At 39.4% G+C, this 6,620-nt stretch overlaps 1 long non-coding RNA gene across 1 annotated transcript; it reads right to left on the bottom strand.

The window, feature by feature from the left end:
* Positions 1-3,659: 3,659 nt before the first annotated feature.
* LOC121815580 lies at positions 3,660-4,832 on the bottom strand. Its single transcript, XR_006055199.1, has 3 exons — positions 4,655-4,832; positions 4,179-4,538; positions 3,660-3,734 (listed from the first exon to the last, which is right to left on the bottom strand). It is a non-coding gene; the product is annotated as an uncharacterized LOC121815580 (long non-coding RNA).
* Positions 4,833-6,620: the final 1,788 nt, after the last annotated feature.

Here is a 6,620-nt window from a genome sequence, read left to right on the forward strand (position 1 = left end):
TCAGGGGTAAGTACAGCCTGCTAACATTGTTGGCTCTTGCATTTGATTTGGATAGGCGGAAGAAAATAGATGGATGGATGGATTTAGGATGTTTTGGGGAAGTTTTAAAATATCAGATGCAGATTCTTATACATAACCTTAAACTTTCCATCTAGCTGCCTTAACTGAAAATGGAGTTTTGGTCGACTACCTGAAAATGTTGAAGGAAATGAAGACCCAAATGAATAAAGATTTCCTTGATCCGCATATCAATCTACTGGAGGACTTCAGGAAATCTCAACCATCGCAGGACCAGGACAAAGGTTTTTAATCCAGTTTTTTAAGCCTAATATTAACGTGTCTTAATTTCATGAGTGCAGATTCAAAGCTTTTACAGAGGGTAGCAAACTTCAACTTAATGTAGGTAAAGCTTTTTATCTCATCCAGTCCATTTATGCTGAATATGCATAAGCCATGTCTTTGATATTGAATAGACACAATATCTGGCCACAGCTCAGGCTTGTTTGCTTTTACATCTACTTTTACATGAATCCACAGAATGGAAATAACAGAGACATGAAGTCTCAGTTGACATGTTATTCTCTCAATGTAACGGACAGATTAACAGGCATCCATTTTTTTAGTCAATAATGGGCCCTTGCTGCTCCAACATGACTGCACACCAATGCACCAAGCAAAGTCCATAAAGTCATCAATTAGCCACTTTGGTGTGGAAGAACTTGACTGGTCTGCGCAGAGTTCTGACCTCAACCCGACACAACAACTTTGGGATTAATTAGAGTGGAGACTGGGAATCAGGCCTTCTCGTCAACATCAACGTCTGACTTCACAAATTCCCATGAACACTAAACCTTGTGGGTTAATTCTGAAATGATGGGCATTTTGTGATCAGCTTGGCTAGACTGACAACGTGATCAACAATATCTACAGCTAAAAGTATTTGTTTTTTGGGGTTTTTTTCATCCCAGCATCTTCTCTTTTGCTCCTGCAGGCCCAGCTTGTAGAGCAGGTCTGTTTCCACATTGTGCAGATGTTATGTCAATCCAACAGGAGAACAGAAACATGAACTATACAGTATGAGAAATGTCCAACCTCCGTTTTCTCTGATTTTTTCTTCTTTTCTGCAGGTGAAATCATGGATATTTTGCTTAAGGAAATAAGACTCAAGGATGGAGTGGCAGCCAATAAACTGGAAGGTAAATGGCAGTTTTTTGAGAATATTTACTGTCAGAGTAAATAAGATGTAAATAGGCATAAATATATTACACTAAGTAGGCTCCATTGTTCCTCCATTATGCTGCAAACTAACAAGAAAAAAGCTAACAAAGCCATAAATTGAATTATAATTCTAATTCAACTCAGTTTTATTTATACAGCGCCAAATCACAACAACAAACAATAATAACTTTTATAATGTATAATCAGGAGACTAGTCTAAGGAGCTTGGAAAGAAAAGCGTCTGGACTTCTTTAAGTTGCTTGAAAAAATAAAAAAAAAAACTTATGAATGTATGTAAAAATCTTAACTGTACTTAAGTAATAATATATATCGTCATATACTATAGTTTTATACTATATGTAAGGGGTTTCTGAAAATCTATCCTGTGAACGACAACATAGCAGAATTTCGACTGACTTGACCTTTTCCACTTGAAGCAGACTGCTACACCAGCGGATTTTGTGGCAGGAACTTAAATCAGATAAAATTACACAAATGTTTGCACTTTTACTTTTAATTCTAACCAGTGAGAAATACATAAAATCAACTAAATGAAAAGCCAGCAGTGTTTGAATTACTGACTAAAAAAATGGATGCCTGTTGAATCTACACTCATGAACTTACGACACGTTAAGATTAGGCTGATTATACAAATCATTTCATTATAATTACTTTTGTGTTTTTTTTTTAATTATTATTAGTTTGCGGCATAAGGTAGTCCAGGTGTTTCTGACACCTATACTCAATTGTTGCAACAAGGGGACACATATTGAGATATAGATATATATATATATATACAAAAATCTATATATAAAAATCTATCTCATATATATATATATATATATATATATATATATATATATATATATACACACGTGTGTGTGTGTGTGTGTGTGTGTTAACATGTTAATTGCGATTTATTAATTTGAAAAATAATAATAATCAGGCTATAAACAGAAGAAAAGTGTGCTCAGTACTGATGGAGGCAAATTTCTTTCAAAAGACTACCCGACGAGAAGCCTTGATAAAAGCTGGTTATTGTGCAAACTGTGCAAAAAGGAGTTTGCGATACCACCGAAGCACTTCAACCTTATGGTATCATCTAAATGCAAAACACTGTTGCAGTGAGCACAGAAACTGTGGGAGCTGTTAGCCTAGCCAGTTCGAGTATCAACAAAAGGTGTCGGCAGCCCAAACTTGATGAAATGACTGGTTTTAGGACCAAAATTATGTAAGTCAACATCGGACAAACTTACAAATCTCTGCATGGATTGCTGTAGACCACTATCAGTGGTGGTAGGGGGTTGAAAATGTGCTATTTAGAGTCAGGTGATCCAACATTCCAAGTGCCGAAAGACTATTTCCAGTAAAATTCAACAGGCTTTATGACGAAATGAAGCAGAAGCAAATGATATAAATTCGATATATAGAGATTCATTTAATTAAAGGAGACCTCTAAGTTAATTATGTTAATTTTTTTTTAAGAGTTCCACATCAATATAGGTAATTTAAATTTAATGCGATCTTATTAATTTCAACAGTAAATAAATAATTCAAAAATAACTGCCATCTTACGCACTTTCAGTTTCCAAGCAGGAACTTTTGTCATGCACTTTCTTTGTATACCGATTATACTGATGTACACACACAAACGTTTTCCTCTGCAGAAGAGAAGAAAAAAATCAGAGAAAACAGAGGTTGGAAATTTTTGTTGCTGTTATCCTATTGGATCGGCATGACATCTAAACAACATGGAAACAGACCTGCTGTGCAAGCTGGGCCTGCAGGAGCAAAAGAGAAGATGCTGGGATGAAAAACCCCCAATACTGTTAGATGTAGATATTTGCATTGTACTGTCAGTCTATTCTAGCTTCATCAAAAAAACACCCACCGTTTACGGTCAACAAAAAGTGAAAGTAGACTGACTGAACAGTTTGGTCATGCTGTGATCCAGCATTGGTTATTGGAGTACATGCGCAGCCCCGCCCACTATAACCACGCGATTGCTGCAAAATGTCCACCCTACTGTTACTCATTTTATATTAAGATTTAAAAATCTAGTTGGTATTGGTAAGGTGAGTAGCCTTCAGTAATAGTAATAAATCACACAGCAATAGTACATTCATGTAGTTGTAAAAATGCATGATAATATATTAAGTAATCCAAAGTATTCAGAATACATTACTCTCATTGAGTAATGTAACGGAATACGTTACAAAATACATTTTGGGGCATGTATTCTGTAATCTGTAGTGGAATACATTTTAAAAGTAACCTTCCCAACACTGACCTTAACACCTGTGAAGAGCTAAATTTACCTTGGTGGGGACAACATTGCACTACTGGTAATTGTATCTAATAAACCTTCATGTAAAACAGCATTAAAATGTAACAATAGCCTGTGTTAAATTTTACTGGAGTGCAAAGAAAAACAAGGTGAGATTTACCTTGTTGCATTTGTGGAGGGTCACTGGTTTGGCTATTGTGGCGCTTCACTGGACCACTTGACAAAGAACCTGTTGAGTACATTGGCATAACGCATTTACAAGAAATTAAAAAAAAAAACTTATGAATGTATGTAAAAATCTTAACTGTACTTAAGTAATAATATATATCGTCATATACTATAGTTTTATACTATATGTAAGGGGTTTCTGAAAATCTATCCTGTGAACGACAACATAGCAGAATTTCGACTGACTTTACCTTTTCCATGTGTTTGTGATTCATGTACAAAATGTAACACTTTTTGTACACAGACTGCTCTGAGCATGGCATGGGCAGAATGACATGTTAATTGAGACTCTGTTATTTAAATTCTATGGATTCATGTAAAAATAGATGTAAAAGCAAAGAAGGTTGAGCCGTGGTCAGATATTGTGTCTATTCAATACCAAAGACATGGCTTATGAATATTCAGCATAAATGGACTGGATCAGATAGAAAACTGGATTAAAAACCTTTGTCCTGGTTCTGCGATGGTTGAGATTTCCTGAGGTCCTCCAGTAGATTGATATGTGATCAAGGAAATTGCTTTATTCATTTGGGTCTTCATTTCCTTCAACATTTTCAGGTAGTCGACCAAAACTCCATTTTCGGTTAAGGCGGCTGGATGGAAAGTTTAAGGTTATGTATAAGAATCTGCATCTGATATTTTAAAACTTCCCCAAAACATCCTAAATCCATCCATCCATCTATTTTCTTCCGCTATCCAAATCAATCAAATGCAAGAGCCAACAATGTTAGCAGGCTGTACTTACCCCTGAGAAGTCATGTGGGATGAAGTGCTTGGATTTTTCTATGAGCTCACCAATTGGTTTCTGAAACAAAGAAAAACAAATAAAAGTGTTTATTGTCCAGATCTGACTTTCTATATGGGTTACACACATACAGCTGAATCCCTCTCCTCTCAGTTATACACAGCTTGCTTGCTTACCTGCTTGTGTATTATATCAAAGATATCCCTTCTCAGTTTGACATTTTTAACTCCAGGGAACAGCAAACCCAGGTCTTGTAAAGTCAGTGACTGGAGATCTGAGTCACTGCGTAAATCCGCCTCTGAAAGAGCAGATCTGTTATTGATCAAGTAGCCTCCTGATTGTCTGTGAAGGTTCTCAGTCATCCAGGTCATCGTAGTCTAAGGAGCTTGCAAAGAAAAGCGTCTGGACTTCTTTAAGTTGCTTGAAGACGTTTCACCTCTCATCCGAGAAGCTTCTTCAGTTCTAAGGTCAAATGGTGGAGAGTCCCAGATTTAAACCCAGTGGGAGTTTCCCCCCAAAGAGGGACAAAGGACCCCCTGATGATCCTCTACCTAATCACATGAGCCAAGGTGTGAAAACGGGTGTGGGTCACAATCAGCCAGGGTTTCGGGTGAGCTCATTGTGAAACCTGGCCCCACCCTATCATGTGATTTCCTGAGGTCAGATGGCCCAGGGTGTGAGTGGGTGTTAAGGTGTCTGGGAAGGGAAGATGGTCGCTCACAGTGGACATAAATGGCTTCTTTCACTCCTCTTTCAAACCAGCTGTCCTCTCTGTCCAAAATGTGAATCATCCTCGAAAGAGTGACCTTTGTCCTTTAGATGCAGATGGACTGCTGAGTCTTGTCCTGTGGAGGTGGCTCTTCTGTGTTGTGCCATGCGCTTGTGAAGTGGCTGTTTGGTCTCTCCAATGTAGAGGTCTGGGCATTCCTCGCTACACTGTACAGCATACACCACATTGTTAAGTTTGTGTTTTGGACGTTTTGTCTTTCGGGATGAACCAGTTTCTGTCTGAGTGTGTTGCTGGGTCTGAAATGCACCGGGATGTCGATGCTTGGAGAAAACTCTCCTGAGTTTCTTCTGATACACCGGCTACATAGGGGATGACAATGTTGTTGCGTCTGTCTTCTTATCCTCCCTCGCTGGTGTCTGATCTTCTTTTCTGTGCTCTTTGCTGACTTTAAGAACGCCCAATTTAGGATAGCCGCATGTTTTAGAGTGCTTCCTTTACATGTGTGTGTTCCTTCTTTTTCCCTTCAGGCTTAGAGGGAACATGTTCTGCCCGGTGGTGTAGGGTCCTAATTACTCCAAGTTTGTGTTCCAGAGGGTGATGGGAGTCAAAGAGGAGGTACTGGTCCGTGTGTGTGGGCTTCCGGTAAACTTCGAATGTTGAGGTTGCCGTTCTCTTCAATGTGCACAGCGCAGTCCAGGAAAGGCAAACAGTTCGATCCTTTGTGTCTTCCCTGGTGAACTTGATGTTTTTATCCATGCGTTAATGTGCGCAGTGAAGGATTCCACTTCTTGTGTCTTGATTTTGACCCAGGTGTGTCTACATATCTGTACCAGTGGCTGGGTACTCTTCCTTTGAAAAGAGCCAAGAGCCTTCTCTTTCCACTTCCTCCATGTAAAGGTTGGCTACAATAGGTGACACGGGAGCATGGCAGCATGTTTGTCTGTAAAAGCCTTCGTTGTATTTGAAATATGTAGTGGTGAGGCAGAGGTCTAACAGTGTGCAAATCTGATCGGGTGTGAAGTTGGTCCTGTCCTCCAAGGAGCTGTCTTCTTGTAGTCGTTTTCTGACAGTCTCCACGGCCTCCGTGGTGGGTATGCAAGTGAAGAGAGAGACTACATCAAAGGACACCATGGTTTCATCTGGATCCAGGGTAAGTTTCTGGACCTTGTTCCTGTGACATCTGACAGGAATCACATGATGGGTGGGGCCAGGTTTCACAATGAGCTCACCCGAAACCCTGGCTGATTGTGACCCACACCCGTTCACACCTTGGCTCATGTGATTAGGTAGAGGATCATCAGGGGGTCCTTTGTCCCTCTTTGGGGGGAAACTCCCACTGGGTTTAAATCTGGGACTCTCCACCATTTGACTCTTAGAACTGAAGAAGCTTCTCGGATGAGAGGTGAAACGTC

Source organism: Haplochromis burtoni, unplaced genomic scaffold (genome assembly GCF_018398535.1).
Source record: "Haplochromis burtoni strain Fernald_Lab_line unplaced genomic scaffold, NCSU_Asbu1 Contig_8, whole genome shotgun sequence".
NCBI classification, from domain to species: domain Eukaryota; kingdom Metazoa; phylum Chordata; class Actinopteri; order Cichliformes; family Cichlidae; genus Haplochromis; species Haplochromis burtoni.